This window comes from Pogona vitticeps, chromosome 5 (assembly GCF_051106095.1).
Source record: "Pogona vitticeps strain Pit_001003342236 chromosome 5, PviZW2.1, whole genome shotgun sequence".
Taxonomy (NCBI): Eukaryota; Metazoa; Chordata; class Lepidosauria; order Squamata; family Agamidae; genus Pogona; species Pogona vitticeps.
In genome coordinates this window covers 180,043,943-180,065,990 of record NC_135787.1, presented here as the reverse complement: position 1 = coordinate 180,065,990, position 22,048 = coordinate 180,043,943, and the positions used below count along the sequence as shown (strand labels likewise).

Here is a 22,048-nt window from a genome sequence, read left to right as displayed (position 1 = left end):
CTCTTCTCCAGCTTCTCCCAGCTTCTCCACACAAGCTCCACAAATATATACAGTACAGCCCCTCCTCCTGATGTCCCGCCTTCCACTCCCCATAGGATGGAACTTTCCCTCCAAACCCATGACAGACAGGTAACATCAGTGCTGTATGTAACAACCCCAACATGAGAAAACACTTTTGGAGGGGGTAAAATGTGGAAGTCACTGAAGTGCAAAAGGTGAAGCAGGTACTCTTCTTTGCTGAACGAACAACTGGAGTTCTCTCTGTGTTGGATGGTATACCACTTCCCCAAGCAAACTAGCTTCATTACAGACCCAACTCCTGCCTTTATGCCTATCCTGGAGAATGCACATCTGACCAGAGTGATGCTGTAGTTATATAAAAACTAGATCACTGCAACACTCTCCGTATGCCTTTCAGATGTATTCAGAAACTAAAACATTTTCAGAACGCAGCTGCTCAGTTATTAACTGGGAAATTAGTTAAAAAGCTATGGTTGCTTTCTTTTCATTTCTGGGTACAACCGAAGCGTGGCAGTGACCCTCAATTGACCATGTGATTAAACACCAAGGAAATGGAAGGACTATCTTGACCTGTAGTGAGGTTGCCCAGCTATCCAGAAGATATCTTTAGTCGTATCTTTTGTGACTGCATCCTGGCTTGGAACTCCCTAACAAGCAGGGTGCATTTCATCTCCTAACTACCACTTAACCTCCCAAACATTTTGATTGTTGTTTGGTTGTTGTATTTCTGCTGCTCTATAAAGTAAAATTGAACCAAGGCAAATTCTCTGATTTGTAAGTAACCAAGGACACTTTGTCAGCAACACAGTGTACATATGATTTAAAATCCATTGATGAATTTATTTATTTAAAATATTTCTATGCTGCCTTTCTCCATAAATCTCTGTCACATGTGAACACACACAAATTATCATGTACTACACAGTGAGCTCCAGTTCTGGCACTTAAAACAAATTCCTGGGCCCAAAATTCTTTAGGCATATAAGTATATATAAGTATATTAAGTACAGTGGTGCCCCGCTTAACGATTACCCTGCATAACGATGAATCTGCTTCACGATGATCTTTTTGCAATCGCTTTACAACGATTTTCCAACAGCTGATCATCGGGTTTCAAAATGGCCACTGCTGTGCAAAATGCCCCCCCGCTGTTTTTAGGACTGATTTTTCGCTCTAAAGGCACCAGAAAATGGCCGCCCTATGGAGGATCTTCGCCCATTGGAATGCATCAACTGGTTTTTAATGCGTTTCAATGGGGTTTTTTATTTTGTTTGACGACAATTTTGCTCTACAGTGATTTTGCTGAAATGAATTAACGCCGTCAAGTGAGGCATCACTGTATATATATAAGATCTTTGGGATACTAATAATAATAATAAAAACAAGTGGATCCCACAAGTTAGAATTCTGCCCATCTCTCCATTAAATGTCTGGGAAAAGAAATTGGATCCCCTGTAACAACAGTAAAACATGTGTGCATTCACTAGATAATACAGTTATTGCCTTCAAATGTCCTAGAGTTCATGCTCTTTTCTTCATGGCTTTATGCCTTTACTGCCCCGAAAAATCCGTTACTTAATCCATAACTATGGATTTCCATCAACTATGTATTTTTTGAAAAACCACACATCACTTTACCCTATCACAGGATTATTCAATGGGTTTCTGACAATGGAAGTGCTTTTATTCACCATTAACCAACATTAGTCCTTGTCTACAAAGTAACTGAACTTGAAAGAAAAAACAGGTAGAATACATGTCACCTCTGTAATTAATAAATATTTGTCCACTTTAGCTTTAAGCTATCAAGCATATTTTACAATCTTCCTCCCAAATGCCAATTCAAATAAGCTTAATGCTGAGGAAATATATCTAAGGTATTTTGAGACTTCATCTTTCAGGTTGCTTTTTAATTGTATAATTTATTATGTTTTCAATTTTACTTGTTTTAAAATTGTGAGGCACCTTGATTCTCATCATCCAGAGAAAGGCGGCCTACAAATGACACTCAATAAATTAATCAGATACTTTGTTCACCCAAATGAATCTTAAATTCAGATAAATCTAAGTTTATTACTTTTGCTCATGGCAAACTACAGCTTGTATCATTATTCACTAAGTGGGGCAAGGCCAGTTGCTCTTTGCGCCTGCTGAAGTTTTATTTCCACAAACACAGGCAGCACAGTTAAAACTAAACGTAAGCGTACATGGACTATTGTAGACTTGGGACTTGGACCATTTTCTAATGTTTTATTACGTATGTAATAGTAGAGAAAAATTAGTCCTAAAACACAATCTGTTGGTGTACAGAATACAAGGTAAAAGATTAGAGGAAACTGCCAAAAATTTTGGACCCATTTTTATGGACCAACACACCAGTCTATGATGACTCCAAACAATTTATTTATTTATTTATTTATTTATTTATTTATTTATTTATTTATTTATTTATTTATACCCCGCCTATCTGGACCGATGGACCACTCTAGGCGGCTATTAGTAACTTTTCACTGAAAAGAAAATACATGATTAAAAAATTTGGCAACAGCATGTTTGTACTTTCCAGTTCAGTGTTCCACTTTCAAATTCAAGCACTTTGTGGAAAACAGCATCTACCAACATAGCATATGGTATCACAGATTGTTTAAGTTGAGACTGGGGCAGAGGGGGATAGATCATGTCCCTGAGAGCATGGCAAATACAAACGAGACTCAAAAATGAATTAGGCTCAGAATAAATTCACCTTGGCTCAGCTGCACATAGTAGCATTAGTTTTCTGATATCAGTTCCATTTAACTTTGTCCTAGTTTGTAAGTACATTGAGTACAAACATTTCAAATCTCTCTTAAAGAAGACACAGGAAACTCATATTGTAAAGCATATTAGATAGCATCTTGTTTACATGCTCGCCCACTGGCAGGATAAAAAGCACATAATTCATCAGATTTACATTTGATATTTCTTGTCTGATGGCTGTACAGTAAACTGATCTTAAATCCAGCTCACAGGAAAGCCAGAAAACTGAGGCTGGAGTCATACTTCTTGTTAGAGGCCTGACACAACACATCCAGATCGAACTTCTAATGTCCCCCGCCGCAAAAAAAATCTGGTCCATGCCTTACTCATTAATTTCTTGATTCCTGCAACCTTCTCTCTGTCCTTGCTTTGTTGCATCTCAGTCCTTTTCGCTCTGTCCCAATTTCCTCTTTGCAAGGTTTATATGATTAAATCACTAGAATTACTGGGGTGGGGTTTGATGTCACTTCTGTTTATGTCTCTGAAAAGGGATTCCTCTTGCATGAGAAGTGGGGGAAAAACTAGAGGCAGTGAATGCACAGGATATGAAATTGGTAATTAAAACCTTGTTAACAAAAAGGGTTCCTACGCCTGTACGTGTCGCTTGAATGACAACAAGGTCTCATTTTGATAATGTCTGTCTGTTGGCAACGGTAGAGGATAGGCTAGTGAATGAGCATGAGATCTGCAACTCTGAAAATCTCTTTTCAAAGCCTAATGATTATCAGTTAGCTGCTTCCAGAACCTTAGGGGTTAGCACTGGCTGATGAGCAAAGGCCCAAATCTCTTTGGAATTAATTAACAAGGACGAAAGGATACAGTGAAAGAAGAAATGTGATGTAAAAGCCACCAACAGCCATTTGGCTTTCTGGTGGAAATTTCATGGGATGATGAGACTCACCCGTCTAAGGCATAAATTCTGCATGTCTTCAATGGGAACTTGCTTCTGGAATCTGGGCAAACATGGCTCAGTTTCTGGCAGAAGAAGCTGATAAGTCACAGCAACAACACTGCTTCTTATTACATAGCTTTTATGAGCACTGCTGAATCAGAAGCGTCACTGGAATTACATTTGGGTTGGGATGACATTTTGTAAAATAGCCAATGACCAACCTTACGAAAGTAGCTACCCTACTTATCTCAATGAAAGTACACATTGTTGGGGATGACAGTAATGTTTAAGCCTGTTATATCATGGACTATATGAGCTTTTTAGCTTAGATGGCAAATCAGGGACAGAATTTGTGCCGCACAACTGACCTGTCTAGGGCACTACCAAGGACCAAGCAGTACTTGGGGTTTATCTCTGTGGCACTCTCGGTTAGGATTCAGGAACCTGTGGCCATCCAGATGTTACTTGGCTATAACCCCTATAATCTCTAATTTAAACTATACAAGCCAAAGACACTTACTGCCAAGTGTCTATGTCTTACTCAGACATGTAGAAATTGTATGGAATGAAAGAATATTGTACATGGAGAGGAGCTGAGATCACAGCAGCAGTAGTATGTGCACATCATTTGTATGTGTACAACCCTTCTGTGTGTAGCACAACAATCAATTCATGGAAGGCAGGCCAATGAGTCTGATTAGGGTTCCCTTTTCACACATCAAGTCTGCATGCTATCTGTGTATCTAAATAAGACAACTGTTAGCAATGAATTAATATTTATCTGTAATATAATGAGCACATTTCACATTTGACACATTTGTATTCTGCCTTTCTTTCAAGCAGCACAAATGGGAGGTTATTTGTACATGGGATTATCTCCTATTATAATCAACAATCTGTTTATCTTTTGTTACTGTTGAGAGTTTCATTTAATCTGCTGATAGGAATACTGTTGTCTCCCCATAAATGAATGCCTCTTAGGAAGTGGATCTAGCCAGCTCTTATCAGCACAGTGTGTTGATGGGAAGTTGTCACTATCCTTTTAGCAACTGGCTGGAAGCAACATTTCGCACTTCTAGGAATGTCTTTAATTAGTCATTGGACTGTATGCTAGATTTAAATAATAGCTGCCAGCATTGCATGAAGGTAAATCAATTTAGAACATGCACCTGCAGAGTTATAATAAAAACCTGGCAGCTTTGAACTATAATACATTCTCGCAAAAACTACAGTACTGCCATGTACTAGGAAATTTGAAGAGAGCGAAAGATCTAGTCTTGAGGAGAATGCTGTATGGAGAGTCCAACTGTGGGTGGAAGGGGGAAGCCTTGTCTTGTCTTAAATCCACCTGTAAAAACAGCAACACTGTGAATGAATAAAAAAGTGGGTGAGACCAGCTATGTATAGCTCTCTGCCTCCCAATCAAGCTCCAGCTGAGAGAAACAGGTTGGCAGACATATAAAAAGGGCAGAAGAATGCAGTTTGCTCTAAGCCTGTGGTTACTTCATTTGCACACACTCCCTCATAGCATGTGGTCATTCTTGTATGTCAAGATAACAGGAAAACTGGCAAAGCTTTTCAAAAACAATTGCTCTTCATTACTATATTCAGAAAGGTAATGGTTGCCCTTGACATTTAATCCAGTCATGTCCAACTCTAGGGTGCGGTGCTCATCTCCATTTCCAAGCCATAGAGCGAACGTTTTTGTCCGAAGACAGTTTTCCGTGGTTACGTGGCCACCACGACTAGACATGGAATGCCGTTACCTTCCCACTGAGGTGGTACCTATTTATCTACCACATTTGCATGCTTTCGAACTGCTAGGTTGGCGGGAGCTGGGACGAGCGACGGGGGCTCATTCTGTTGCGTGGATTCGATCTTATGACTGCTGGTCTTCTGACCTTGTAGCACAGAGGCATCTGCGGTTTAACCCGCAGTGTAGAGTTTGAAGAAACAGTAGGGTCATCTAGTCCAACCTCCTACCAATGTAAGAAAGCCACAGCTAAAGGAGCCCAGGCAGATGGCCACAAACCTCTGAAGAAAAACCTCTAAAGAAAGACCATCCACCACCTTTCAAGTAGTTCATTCCAATCCAAACAATTCTTACCATTAGGAGTTGTTTTTCTAATTTTTTGGGGGGGGGAATCCTTTCATTTAAAAGCGTAATTTTAATTTATTATAATAATTTTAATTTATTGGTTTGAGTCCCACCCTCAGGAGCTGCACAGAACACCTACCTCATGATAGCTTTTCAAATATATGAAACAGCTTTCACATGACTCTCTGACATCTGTTCTCCAGGCTAAACATGTCCAACTTCTTCAGCCATTCCTTAAAAGCCAGTAAGGCTTTGTACCAAGCAAATCCTGGAAGTTCAAGAGCTCCAGAATTGCTAACACTGAACTGCAGAGTTCTCTGCCATACCTAACTATGGCACCACTATGAAAAGAGAAAGGAGAAGTTACACCAAGTGGCGGCCTGTATTTAGAGCAGAGTAGGGTGCCCAACCTGCTTGGACCACTCCAGGTGTACATGGAAGGGGTCTGAAAAGTCAAAACATCTCCATAAAGGAATTCTATCTTGTAAAACATGCATTCCATAAAGTAAAACTGTTTCTTTATTTTTAAGATATTACAATATTAATTATTTCCCTCCCATATGATTCTGGTCCACATAGTAGTTTGTGGTTTAATACTGTATTCCAAACATGTTTTCTACATCTCCACTGATTTCAAGAAAATACTACAGAAGGATATACATTTTGGCAACTGACCATGTTTTGTCTGTGGTTGCACACTGGATGTGTGAATTTTATTTTTAAGAAATTGTGGCTGGAGATGTCGATTTGTGCAGATGGTTTGAAAGAGGGATCATGGTGTGCAATGTACATAACTCTTCTCAGGTTTTTTTTTTTCCTCCTGTAAACAGGGGTTTTTTTTTTTTTTACATTATTTCAAAACTTTGCAAACCTATTTGATTAGGTGATAAAATGCCAGTATATGCATCATGAGAAGGAAAGCCTCTTTCAATCTACTTTTAATTCTCTTCTGGAAGTATAGTTTATTCTCATTCTTTGCCCAGATATACATGTACCCCAGTGGTTTCAGCAGAGCAGAAGACAATATGACAATAACTCAAGCATCCTTTTTAAAATTAACAACATGATGCAAACAAGACAATGCCACAATGTTGTTCTATTATTAAAATACATACTAGTAGCCTAGTTCAGTGAGCTAAAACTGCAGGAAAATAATTCTTTTGTGACCTCATCTGTTTTCCAGTAGAAGTCACATCCCACTAAAAACCACAGCTAAAATCTAAGGTTGCACAGATTTCTGCTTCCAACCTTAGATTATTTTTAACCCATCTACACTGAGGTTTTCTCCCTTGGCCCTAACTCTCTGCAGAGGAGCTTTCTAAAGAGAAACAGAAATTCTGTTTAGAAAGCAGTTCAGAGAGTGAGACTAATCTTCTCAAGCCATTAACATAGTCGCTTTCAGAATCAGAGGCTGAAGTTGTTGCACCCTAAACTGGTCAGTTGGAATAACTGCCTGTGACACTGCTTCTCCAGACAAGCTTTATTTGATCAGGGAAACCATTTAGGGATAGCTTTATTAATGGGAAAGTCACAGCCACTGTTTTCCTATTATTATTGAAGGGAACACATTTGTCAAGAAACCCATTTGCACCTTGCTTGTTATAGTTATATCCTACCTTGTTCCACTGAGATCACTGCTGTGTTTATGGCTTTCCTGCTCTCCATTTTTATCTTCACAGCAGCCCTGTGAGGTGGGCAAGGCTAACAGAGAGTGACATGGCTTAATTTAACTTGGTGTTAACTTGGTGCCAAAATGAAACCAGAAGCATCGACAGCTAGTCAGAAATGGGATGCAAGAGCAAAGAAAGTCCTGTGTTACATACATCCACAAAATACAGCACTCTTTAATCTAGAAGAGAGCCCCTTCAGAAGTTCTTAATTTGTCTATACAGACAACTGGTTTATTTATTTACTGTATTTTTTGCACCATAAGACTCACTTTTTTCCCACAAAACAGGGGGGTGGAAAGTCTGTGCATCTTATGGAGCGAAGAAAACAGATTATATTTTCCTGTTTTCTTCTCCTAAAAAATCGGTGCGTCTTATGGAAAGGTGCGTCTTATGGAGCGAAAAATACGGTATTTATTTCATTTCTTTAAAATATTTTATGCCACCTTAATTTTGTAAGTTGTCAGGACCCAAGAAAACTTACAAAATTAAAACACAATGTTTAAAACTAAAAACAAATATTAACATGGATCAAACAAATACCACATTAAAAGATGGTGAAGAGAAGCAAGATCAAAACACATTCAAAGCAGTAAGGAACAATAATCTATTGAAGAACCCCACTCTAGCAGCCAGTCATTAAGGGGAAGTTTGAAGAAAATGGTCTTCACTTGCTTGCGGAAGGATAGTAAAGATGGGGTCAGCCTAGTCTCCTGTGGGAGGGAGTTCCAAAGTCTGAGGGCAGCAACAGAGAAGGTCATCTCCTGTGTCCCCACCAAATGGGTGAAGGTGGTAGGACTGAGAGAAAGGCCTCTCCTGATGTTCTTAACAGCCGAGCAGGCTCATAAAGGGAGAGGTTGTCCTTGAGGCACTTTGGACTAAGCCATTTAGGACTTTGTAAGTTAGAACCATCACTTTGACTTCTGCCCAGAAACTAATTGACAGACAGTGGAATTGCCGTAACAAGAAGGTCATATGATCCCTGTAACCAGCCCCACTTAGCAATCTGGCTACTGTATTCTGGAGTCACTGAAGTTTCCAAACACATTCTAGAGGCAGCCCCGTGTAGAGTGTGTTACAGTAATCCAACTGGGTTGTAACTAAAGCATGTGTCACCATGGCCAGATTAGATCTCTCCAAGAATGGGTGGACCTGGTGCACTACTTTTTATTTGACTGGTTTAAAGTACGTAGTTCTGTCACCAGATATGAACAATTTCTGCATTTTTACTTGAAAGTAAGGGAAAGTTGTAATGGATGGTGGTGGGAAGTGGTGATTCTGTATAGAATCATTCTGAGGTGTGAATCATGATATATTTTGCAAAATTACTGTCCAAATGTATTCTGAGACTGTGAAGTACTTTTCCATGTTATTTTAGTATAGAAAAGTTTTTCAGAAATGTAGTCGTATGAGTGGGGAGGATACCCAGAGAGGAAACTTGGCTGAGTCAGGCTTGTCTGCAAACAACTCCTTGTACATTTGCACTGACATATATCCCCTCTCTGAGTTCTTCTGAACCATACCAGGGGACAATTGACACTCTTCTTCTCCCCCCACCCAGCATCCTATCATCCAGCCAACACATACACCAAACCCTCCTGTATCTCTTTCCTGGCTGTATGTATAAGATTCATACCCCATCCAGAGAATTTCTGAGAAGGTTTAGCTGGGGTTTCAGCTGCTTCACTACAACTCTCAGGCAAATTCTTAACTGCATGGGCATCTACGAAGAGGCAACGTTTTCCTTGGCTTTCGGTACACCTCCTCCCACTCCTTTCTCTCTGGGACAGGGGGTTCCTCTATGCCATAAACCATTAAGAGATCAGCAGAGGGAGGACCAGGAAGGAAGGGGGGCTATGGGCTTGAATGTGACTCGCATTGCAACCAGCACAAACGGTGAACATCCTGCAGCCCCTACAGTGGACCCTTGACTTACAGACGGCTTGACTTACAGACTTTTTGAGTTACAGACTTCTCTGGCCGCAAAATTTAGGTTTGACTTGCAGACTGAGATCTGACTTACAGACCAGAAAAAAACCAAAATGGAACAAAAACGGCCTGTTACGGGATTAATCGGTTTTCAACGCACTGTAGGTCAATGGAGACTTGACTTACAGACTTTTTGACTTGAGAACCACCTTCCAATACGGATTAAGTTCTCAAGTCAAGACCCCACTGTATGTGATTAATCATTGTGATTTCAGATGTAATGCAAGCTCCAAAACAAACTGCAGACAAGCCAAATCATTCCAATTAAGCACTCCAGCGTAGTTGCACCCTGAGTGAGTTGCTCTAGGACAGGGGTTCTCAAATGTGGGTCCCCAGATGTTGTTGTACTGCAACTTCCAGAAATCCTGGCCAGCACAGCAAGTGGTGAAGGCTTCTGGGAACTGCCTTCTCTCTTCTGTAGCCAGACCGAGGAATCTTGCAGAATTCTGCCCCCAACTCCCCCAATAGCTAGCATAGGCTTCTCAGCAATAACTTTGCTTACTGACTACACAATAATACTATGGCCCACAAACAGATGAAAAATGCACATAAAGACGTATACATTTGGAGAAAGTGCACACAAAATACACATATTGGTGAACTTAATGTAAACAAATGCATTGTATCAAAGGGCCTTTATAGTAGGCAAAAAATTCACACAAAATTTACTATGAATGTCAATGAATGTTCATGCCGTCTTTTGCAAACTGGCACAGAAACAGAATGGGAGAAGAAAACCGAGGAACTGAAAGAAAGCAAAATTGACAGAGTCATCCACCCCTAGCTTGCCCTGGCTACCAGGTCTCCATGGTCTTAAGCACAGGTCTGTGCCAACTCTGCTACAAGAGATCCTTTCTAAGAGACTGAACCTTGTGCATGCAAAACATGTGCTTTACCACTGAACTATAGTCCCTTCGGAAAGGGAATGTGACAGCTTCAAAGATGAATTCTGCCCTAAGTTTGCAATGTACTGAACCCCATTGTGAGTAATAGTTTCTCCACTTGTTCATGGGCAAACATGCTGCATCCCCTCTATTACCATTGGGAAGAAAGTCAAGCTCTAAGGTTCACATCCACTGAAGTGGTTCCTATGATGCACATGATTTGTTGCAAATTAACAGCTCAGAGACTCCTCACAACAGCTTGGTGCAGTTCACACTTAACAAGAAAGGCATTCCTCAGCTGTAACTGAGATCACAGTCAAGACCAGGTTATTTTTATATATGACACATTTCATAGCAACAAAGACTGGCTGGTATTAATTAGAATGCAAGGAAGGGAGTTATTGTTCTCATTGACTGTTCAGTTTTGTCTTTCAACCACTGATAATCTCATTGCTAAACAGGAATAAAGCTTTATATTAGGAATTCAGGAACTGATGTGCAAATCCATATGTATCAGGAACTGATGTGCAAATCCATATGTATCTGCCAGAGATGTAAAAGATTTTTGTCTCGTTGTGTACCTAGACTCTCAACATACTAGGATGCAAAAAAAAACACCCACCCAACTCAAATGGAGGCACAAAGCAATACATATTTGTTTTATATTTATGTCATAAACCATATTTGCTTTTCCAGATTTTCTGAACTTCTTATATTTATAGGAGAGCAACTGCTACTAAAAGGGAAGAGACAAAGCCTTCTAGAGATTTTTATTGGATTGGTATGAAATGTCTCAGGTTGCTGTCAATGAGAGAAATTGGCTTTGGCACCAATCATCTTTTCTCTGAATAAAGTTTTAAAATGAGCAATATAAATGTAGTACTTTCTACGAAGAAGGCAAGCATAAACTTCCCATTCTTACAAATTAGACTCTCTTGAAAACTCTGGCTAAAAATGCTTCTGTATGTTGTCTTGTCTCAGTTTCTTGACAAATCTTTGCATTCCAAACTGCCTCCTCTAACTTGAATTGAAGCAGTAGATACTCTTCATTGTTCGAGAATTTTTCCAGTTCCTTATTGCCAAATGTTGTGCAGAGAGACACTGTGCATACAAATTTTACCATAGCTTTTGGTACCCTAATGTCACTCCCCCCCCAAAAAAAATCTGCATAAATAAGGACATAAATAAGATACTACAAAATGTAATTTAAAGCACTCTTAAATGCAATCATACATGTCTCACTTTTTTTGTTTGTTTTAGCACTCTGATACAAGTACTGTATATCAGTAACACTATGGGTGAATAGCTGCAAATTAACTGAACAGGGGCAAATGAACAGTAAGGACTGAAAATTTTATCAAATCACATATGTATTCATTTATGTATTAATGTATATAAGTGTTTAAGTTGTTTTTCTGCACACCAGGATTGCCAAACTGATGTGCGATAAAATCATAGCATAAAATAATGACTATTATTGTGCATGTTCTAAATTTAGAACTGAGTGTAGAAAATTTCCTGAACAAATAGAGGTGTAGCTTGCATGGCACAGTGCAATAAAGGAGAGGCCAAAGATCATTGTCAGAGCACATGCTTTGCATGCAGAATGGCCTGAATTCAAACCCCAGACGTTCCAGGTTGGTGTAGGAATGACTTCTGAGACCATGATGCAGTGTCTCTACTCATCACTATAACCTTCCCTTTATATATGTTGGACTGCAACTCCTGTCCAAACTGTCCGAAATAGCCAGAGGCTGTGCTGACTGGAGATGATGGAAAATGTGGATTAATAATTTGGAGAAAATGAGATTGATGAAACCTGTTACACACAATACTGAACTCAACGGAGCAATGGCTTAACTCAACAAAGCAGCTTCTTGTGTTGTTCTGTTACAAAACAGGGAAATTATCTCTTCTAGTTCAGGCAACTGACAATACATTGCAAACAAGTTAGGTTTAACTTTAAAAAAAGTAAAGAAGGATTCCAGATTCAGTGCCCAAATGAATTAAAAGGCCTATGTAAAATGACAAACATGACAATTAAATATTTTTAGCAGCCAGGGCCAAGGTTCCTGGGAACTGCAATTTGGTGAGATTACAGAAGATTATTTCTTAGCTATCCCTATAACGAAACTCCTCCGAGATAAGATTCTTTCTTAGCTGTCCATGGGAAAAGGAATTCCTGTGTTAATAGTTGATAGCTCTGTGACTACTTGAGGTCAGAACTGAGACCAAGGACTGGCACCACTGAATCCTTCTACTGACTGTTGCCTCGCTACTTCCCACCCTCCCTTCCCCGGCAGCAATGGTCGTTGGGTCAAGAGGGAGTGGGCCTGGGTGACAGTGAACAGAAGGAGGGGACATTGAGGGCATTTTATCTAAGTGCCCCTGTTAATCTAGGGATAGCACAGCTTTAGTATTAATTTTACAAATGGCCTGATGAGCCCTTGCAAATATTCCTAACTGATTGTCAAGGCAACAAAATTCTCTTCATACCAATCAGTTTAAGCAAATAAGGATTTGTAACCTCAACCCAAACAATCCATCCTTCATCTGTTATTTATTGTGCTTGTTCCAATTATATGACAACAAAGCATCTATAAATTTTCTTGTCACGGAATGTCTACCAAAAGTGATAAAAAGCTGTCATTATTATTAAGAAGACACACCAGAAGATATTACCACTTTGGCAACTTCTCCCTGTCTTAACAGAAAGGGAAAATTTCAAAGGCAATACGAAAGATTTGTTTCCTGGCCTTCTAAGCTCTTTGAGGGTCTTCTGCCAATTCTACTGGCTTAAATATTTCCTTCAGTTTTTTACTGCATTCAGATTCCTACTTTCTTTCCTATCTTAGGACTCAGCTACGTGTTGCAATACTCTTAATTTTCTATGGATTTGGCACACTTAAAATCAATTTTAAAATATCCACCTACATAATGTCCAGCTAAATTTGTACAGTATCTTGGTGAAAAAGCAAGTTTTTTTAAACACCCAAAAGGAGTTTGTTAATTTGAATTTATGAGCTTGATTTATTTTGAATAGTTTTTGGCTTGTGTGTTCTCCTGTAAATTGTGTCTGTGAGGTTTGTCAAGTACAGTACTAGATGGCATGATCATTGGTTTTGGGCTGCAGGATACTCTGTAGGATAATGTGCAGTCCTAACTCTTCCTCTTCTTTCTTTCTGTTTCTATTTGACATCGATACTGCATCGATCTATCACTTCAAAATTGCCAGTGGAAATCTCTCAGACCGAGCAATGGGGAGACAGGGAGGGGAACCTCCACATGTCTCAAAGCTAGCCAAGTGTGCTTGTGGGAAGTGGGCCAAGCCCATGGAGAGCTCTCTTCTTGATATGAAAGCAAGCAGGAAGAGAGAAAGAAAGCAAGCATTTGGTGCAGCTTCAGCTCCTTTCCATGCTTCCACTTCCTTCCTCTTCCTCTCTGTGCCAACTAACAAAATGTTTTGCTACCAGCCAGCATAATATTAACAACAGCAAGAGTGGAGCCTAAGCTACATGCCAGCCCTTGCTCCACTCCTTTGCTCCTTCGCAAAACCTCCTGTTTTTAGCACTGTGGCTAGCCAAACTGGTGCATTATGTTGATTACGATTAGCAAGTTTTTACACAGGGGACTTCCTGCAGTATTTTAGAACCAGTTCTCTGAATATCCACAGGTGCACGTGCTTCCACTACGAGGTAAATCCAAACAACAAGGGAATGGCTTCTGCGGTGAATGGCTGGCCAGAGCTTTGCATGCCTTCCTGACTCATTGATATTCTGGGGGTGTACTTGGGTTGGTTGCTGCTGCATCTGGCACAGAAACCAATCAACATTAAATCAATTTCTAAAAACACAAACCAGGTCTTGATTTAATTCAACTGTGTAGTCACACCCTTAGTAGCAATATTCCACTCTGTTAAACAATTGCTCCATTCTATCCCGGTACAGCCTTTATTTTTGAAGCAGAGAATGTGGGTTTTATCTACTACATTTATTCAAAAGGGCTGTGGAAAATTCAGATGTTATAAATTTTTGAGTTTTTTTGGTAGGTTTGCAGACTCATTATATTTAGCTTCATCAGTAGGCTGGGCAGTCCTCTTTGCCAAAGGGTGAGTCAGGTTGATTCCAGTCCAAAGAATAGCAAAAGTATTTTTTTTTTTTAAAAAAAAGACAGTGAATATTAGAATTTCCCTTTTAAAAGTCCTGGATTCAAATGTATGATGGCACCCAATTCTTAAACACTCTCTACTGCGATTAATCAAGAGTTCTTCATATTATTGTACATAGCTCATGGCTGAACATTGTACAGTATGTTGTTGTTGTTTAGTTGTTAAGTTGTGTCCGACTCTTCATGACCCCATGGACCAGAGCATGCCAGGCCCTCCTGTCTTCCACTCCATCCCAGAGTTTGGTCAAATTCATGTTGGTTGCTTCAATGACACTGTCCAACCATCTCGTCCTCTGTCGTCCCCTTCTCCTCTTGCCTTCACATTTTCCCAACATCAGGGTCTGTTCCAGAGACCCTTTTCCTACTATACAACATTGAATAGTAGGCAGCTAAACATTTAGTCCCATTGGAGTTGACAGATGCATTAAGCAGTGGAGCTAATAATATATTTATTTATATTTTATTTATTTATTATATTTATATCCTGCCCATCTAGTCATTCGACTACTCTGGGCAGCATACATCAAACTAAATAAGCAGATTAAAATAACATCAATATCCAAAAATACTCAATCTTTCAAGATGAAAAAGACAAAGAAGATAGATCAAATAGTGCCCGGAGGGAAGGCCTGCCTAAATAGCCAAGTTTTTAATTGGCTTTTAAAAATACCCAGCGAAGGGGCCATATGGATCTCTGAAGGTAGATTATTCCATAACTGAGGAGCCACTTCCGAGAAGGCCCAGTTTCTTGTTTTCTCCTTCCGGGCCTCTCTTGGCGTTAGGCTCCTCAGTCGCACCTCCTGACTAGATCGAGTGGGTTGCCCACTACTGCTATGGGTTGCCCACTACTGCTCCAGTAGTGGAACCACAACTCCAACAATACCACAGTAAAGAAGACTAGCCCAACATCTGTTTTGCTCTAGTGAAGTTTGTTAAATTTAATTCATTTTTAATTCGTATTTAATTCATTTGCATAGAAATATTATAATATTTTGCTTTACTTGCCATGAAAACTAACTTAGCAGATCACCAAGTTTCCCCTGTTTTGTCTCATTCTCACTCGAAAGTTTTATTCATGTTCAGTTATGGGTTCCTTTTGTATTTCTTATTTCTCTTCTGAATCTCTCATAATGTTAATTTTCTTTCTTCATCAGTTTCAGACTTTTGGCTCAAGCATTCAAGGTACTGCAGCCTTCTAACTCTGCCAGGCAGCCATTTCTCTTGCCATGGTGTTACATAAATAACCCCCCTCCTTGTTTCCTTTGCTATGTGTCATATGGCCACATCACTAGCAAATGCTCTACAATGAGACTGTTTGCTGGAGCCAAACAGCCCATGGAAAATCTGTTATCTGCTCTCTGCTTCCTGAGGCGTTACCAATAACAAACAACATGACATCTGCTATTTATTCTTTACTTATCCATTATGAAGGATTGGCAGGCAAGCTATGAGGTAATAAGATACTTCCAAGACAACACCGATTCATGCTTAGCATGTTAAGTCTACATGCAATTAATATTCTGTGCGGAGAGAAAGCAGACCTATGGCTGATGGTCCTGTCTCCTTCCCAAACCATCCGCCAGTCCTACCTGAACACCATCTATGTGTAGACATGATGTCTGCAAGAGGGGAACTTGCTAAACATGCATAGGTTTTCACATGCTGAACCTGTCTGGATAGGAGCTGCTTTATCAACAAAAAATGCTCTGCAGCCTGATGACAGGAATCCAAAAATTAAACTACTGGTTGCGTCATAGACACCATGAAATCCTGAGCTGTTGGTCATCTGCCATGAGATTCAAAATAATCTAAGATAATGGGGGCAAAAGGGCACAGAATACTACCTTTGAGATAATTTCCACCAGATTAGGCAGGGAAACTGTTGAACAGCAGGGTGAGCAGTAAACCAACAGTCTCAGTGGCTCACTATTTAGCATACATGCTTGAAATTAGGAGATAAAAAAACAAAACAGCTGGAGGAGGCAATGGAATCACAATCTTTAAACACAATATTTTTCAATGGGAACTGCCAAGTCTTATCAAGTGCTGTGTTATCAAGCCACGAGGAATCAAGTGATATACATCCATGAGCAAAGAAGAATTCCTTTTCTGCTAAGCTGCAGAATTTAACTTAATTGGATACCACCAATGTCCCTCCCTACTATTGTGGGACAAACTTCACAGTTATGATCCGAATAATGCATGTTGATTCAGGACTCTCTCTCTGTTTGCACTCCTGTGTACAACAGAAGGGGTTTGTTTGTGCATGGGCTATACCACACATCCTATACTTTGCTGCTGTCAAGGTATACCAGCCTTAAAACAACAGGTATCAAGCTATCTGCACTGCAGAATTTGTATTACAACTGGCTATCCAAAGAGTCTAGAGCATGTCATTGATTAAAACATGTCGCTTTTGGTCCAGTCAAAACCTTTACCAGCATAGGAAGGGAGAGAATAAGGAGATGTTCACGTTTCCCTTAGCAACCAACCATTATAATAGATCTTGATACATCTATCATATACATTGTGCCCGAAAACAGCATCACATCTAGGTAACATGCCTACAGTGTAGTTTTTAATAAAAGAACCAGTACATTTTTGTTTAATAATCATTGACAGAAATCATAGTCTACTAAAATATTTATTCTTAATTGCATGAAAACATTGATCAAAGAACGTTGTCAAAATCAACATTGTTCATTCAATTCTGAAAACAATATACCACATGCAAATGCACAAACGTTCTCTCGCTATTAGAGCTGTGTATCTGATTTAGAGCTAAATGAAAAGCCTTTTCCCCACAGCAGTTACGAACACAGGGTGCCACTACAGCACTAGTTACAACATTGAAAGGGCAGAATCAACTTCTGAAAAGCTCACCGCCCTTTATAAAAGTAATGCTTCTGAATCTGGGTGGAGAGTGACATGAGGAACAGTTTTATTTAATAAGGTTTGCATACTGCATTTTCATATCAATTTCAGCTGAAAGACAAAATAAAATGCTAGTGAAAAAGCCATCAGATAGTACAATCCAAGCGAGCCAAATAATGGTAAAAATAAAAAGAAATGGCAAACAACAGCAAAACAACTTCTTTCATTTGACACCCATAAATCATTAATAAGGTTTTAATAGTGCATGTCTATGTGCATCTACTCAGAAGTGAGTTCTATTGAATTCAGTGGGTCTTACTCCCAGGTAACTAAATATAGGATTGTAGCATGAACATCCTAATTCCTCCATCAAATAACTGAAGCTTTTTCAATGTATAAATGAGTTTCATCTCATGAGTTAGACTATTTTAACTGCCACAGGATAACAAATGTTCAAAGAAAATCTCTCCTCAATGAGTCTACTTTTCCTTTCTTGTCCATTAGCAGAAATGCAATATGCTGCAAAATATTTTACTTGGAGAGAAAAGAGAACTGTTCATTAGCTTTAATATTCTTGTCGAAAACACTGCTGCGGCAAAAACTTCACAGTGCTGAAAACATTAGATGAGTGTCATGGCATGTTAAATTCAAACCCAGATACAAAACATGGAAACTCTAAAAGCAAACTCAGAAGTGCCATTAAATGATTATTGAAAAGTGCCAGGGAGCAATTCAGCATCTGTTAGAAAAGAATCTGACTTTTATCTGGAAGGTTTGCATGGCAGACTTAAAATCTTGACATATTTTTAATACTCTGAATAATATTCATAAAAATACTGAGTTAGCTATGCTAGTCACACCAGAATCTTGTGGAACCTTAAAGACTATTATATTTATTGCAAATATTAGAAGTGGCCATGCTGGATCAGACCAAAGACTTATATAGTGAAGGATTCTGTTCTCATAGTGGCCCGTCGGAAGTCTACTGGAAGGACATGAGAGCAGAGATACCCTACAAATGATGTCCCCAAACAAATGATAGACAAAGCCTTGCCTTCTCTGACACAGGCAGTACTCTCTAGTCATGATGGCTAGTACTGATAGCAGGTCAGCAGCTTGCACTTTCTCAAGGTTTTAGATCTGGGGATGGATCTTTGATATCAGTGGGAACACTGTTATAATCTCACTGGGGTGAGTCTTCATACTGTTTGTAGGTTGTGTTTTCTCCCTTGATGTATGGCAGAAATACTTTACATCTGAATTGGGCCCTACAGGCAAATGGCTATTCCAAGAATGAAATCAAAAGAGCCATCAAACCAAGAAAACAACACCAAACTGAAGAGGAAAAACAGCCACCCACAAATAAAGTATTTCTGCCATACATCAAAGGGGGCACAGACTGAATGGGAAAACTTTTGAGAAAAACCTACAAACAGTGTTCAGACCCACCAAAAAAATACAACGTTACGGTCACCAAAGGACAAAAGGGACAAAAGTGACCCCCTCACCTCTGCAGGAGTATACCGGATACCTTGTGGTTGTGGACAGGTATATATTGGAACCACAAAATGCAGCATTCACACCAGAATCAAAGAACATGAGAGACACTGCAGACTAAAACAACCAGAAAAATCAGCAGTAGCTGAACATGCCCTAAAACAAGCTGGACATGAAATTCTATTTCAAAATATTGAAGTACTGGACAACACCAGCAATCATTATGTTAGACTGGACAGGGAAGCTATTGAAATCCATAAACATCAGCAGAGCTTCAACAAAAAAGAAGAAAGTCTGAAACTGAACAAAGCCTGGCTTCCAGCATTGGAAAATACAGCCTGCAGAAGGTCAACGAACTCTACCCAGCCACAAGGACCAGGGATCATTGCACAAAAAAGACCAGCTAAAGCCACCTATCAACCACAGTGACAGATAATCTCTCCCACTTATCACAACAATACATCCACAACAAAAACACGTTGATCAGCCTATCTCCTGAAAAGGACAAAAGCTGTTCTCACAGCATAAATACTCAACTATCTAACAAACAGCAACAGAGCATGGACAGAATTCCTGCTCCAGTCCTCTGAGTATGCCAGCCACAGAGACTGGCAAAACGTCAGGAAGAACAACCTTCAGAACACGGCCAAATAGCCCAAAAAACCCACAACAACTGTCATATTTGAATTGAGAGATTTGTGGTATCTCTGATGAAGGCATTCAAATTCCTTTAAGCAGCAGGCTTGGGGACGTGGTGGTGCTGCGGGTTAAACGGCAGAAGCCTCTGTGCTGCAAGGTCAGAACACCAGCCGTCCTAAGATTGAATCCACACGACGCAGTGAGCTCCCATTGCTTGTCCCAGCTCTTGCCAACCTAGCAGTTCAAAAGCATGTAAATGCGAGTAGATAAACAGGTATCACCACGGTGGGAAGGTAACAGCATTTCGTGTCTAGTCGCGCTGGCCATGTGACCATGGAAACTGTCTTTGGACAAACGTTGGCTCTGTGGGTTGGAAATGGGGATGAGCACCATGCCCTAGAATCAGACATGACTGGACTAAATGTCAAGGGGAACCTAAGCAGCAGGCTTGCCTGCTAGAATAAGGCCATGAGCGTGTACATAATGTAAAATGGTACAATTTTCCTTTCCTTCCCCAAACATTTGTTATTTACTGTGCAACCTGGGTACTGCGTGAAGCAAGGACAAAGCTGCACTGCTGATTGCAATGGTCCAATAGCTACCAAAGTCTTAAAATTAACTGTTATGTATTAGCCCTTATATTGTTTCTCTAGAAAATTGTACACATTTTTCAGCTGAAGATTTTACAGCACAGATAAGTCCCTCTGCTTCTGTTACCATGAATAAGAGGAATATGACATCAACAAGTTCAGTATCCTTCTCAAAAAGAAGCCCTCCTCAAACACACACTTCTGAAGCACTACTGACATTGTCTGATGCACCTCAGTTATCCAAAATTCTTATATTTCCCATCTAAGGAGAATGTCTCACTAAATACCGTGTAATTTATTTCTGAGCGGTGAAGGGCAGGCAACACCATTCCCAAGGTGGTCAAGAAATAGGAATGTGGATTAATTTAGTGGCCATTCTAAAAAGGAGAGGGGTTTTTAAAACTTCCTTGAGAGTCACTGTGATGCCTTCCTTCTCTAATTTACTAAAGAGAATGAATGGGGGAGAGATCACATCCAGCAAAGAATAGGGAGCATATATTTTGCATACCGATACCGTATGAAACATTACAGAGCCTCATAGAGCTCCTCTCTATTCCATTGCTCTGTAACTTTGGCAAGCAGGGGCAGAAAGAGGGGTTACATCAGGTACTGCGCTAGGAAGAGTCTGAGACAGATGCAGTTAGAAACGCAGACTCCCGAGTCCTGAGGATCCATTCACGATTACACCAAACCAGATGTAAAGATAAGGAAGCAAACTCATTTTTAAAGGATGCTGACCTGTTCCTGCTTCTGCGACATGCACTAAAAATATCACATTGTAACCGAGTTAAGAGGAAAAATACAATGACACAGAACAGAAATGAAAAGGTTTTCCTTAATAAATTATATGATGTGGGGCAGACTCTCCTTTGTCACTAACAACCCACTGAAGATGGGCTTGCAACCAGTTCTAGCTTCTTCTTGAATGCCTTTGTAGTATATGATCCAGCTGCTGGAGGGTCCATGACCTCGACCAGCGAGGCTGGCCTTGCCCTCCACCTGGGATATCGCGAGATGGGCCCACGTGACTTCTGGGTGGGAGGGGAAAGCCCGGGTATTTAAAGGGCCTTCCCCTTCCGGAACGCCCTCTTCTTTTCGGGCACCCACCCGCCCTCCCCTACTCCAGTGTGAGTTATTCTGGTTGCCGTTGCGGGGCCGGATAGGAATTTTGGCCCCCATCCTGATTGGCCTGTGGATGAGGGAATTTTTGCCTATCCCACACTGGACGGGGTTTCTGTGGCATGTAGGTGGAACTAGCTCCGGTCACACTAAGGCGGGTAGTGCGGAAAAATAGGCATCTACGGCGGGTCCCGCAGTAATTTCAAGTAAGCCAACAGTACATCCTACCGCCCGGCACTGCGGATCGTGCGATTACAGTGCCTGTGGCGGGAAGATGCGCTGGGCCACTTCCAGACTAACAACCCTCAAACAAAGGGGGATAAAGGTCTGGGGGTGTTTGGTTAGCGGCCGGCCAGGTCCCTGCTATCCTTTATGGTCGCGGGAGCCTGGGGGGCCGGGGACTCGCCCTTACGTTAATCCCTTTAAATGTTTCCGCACTACAGCAGGCCCCTCCTTCAGAATAAAATCTTGGTATATGATTGTATGATTAATAAAGTGTGGCCCATATTTTAAACCCATATTATTGTCTTGCACATTATTCCGGGGTTGGGGGGGGCAATTGATATTTGGCAGCAAATGTAAAACACTTTTGCTTTGTATTTCATCATATTTGTTCAGAAAACATTTTAGTTGTATGCATATACCTGAAACAGAACACACACTTTACAGTATGTGAAGAGGCTCTGGATTTATCACTCTCTTCACCAATGACTGCCAATGCCTTGCTGTCCTATCAGTACTTTCTCACGCATGTTCAGGCGAAGTGCTAACTAGAGTAATTTTGTGGAGGCTGAAGTCAGCAGGTCAGTTCTACA

At 40.3% G+C, this 22,048-nt stretch overlaps 1 protein-coding gene across 13 annotated transcripts in view; it reads right to left on the bottom strand.

Annotated features, from left to right (window-relative positions):
* The window catches only part of CACNA1C (calcium voltage-gated channel subunit alpha1 C), a 658,158-nt gene that overhangs the window by 297,264 nt on the left and 338,846 nt on the right, over positions 1-22,048 (bottom strand). The gene's annotated exons all lie outside the window — the stretch shown is intronic.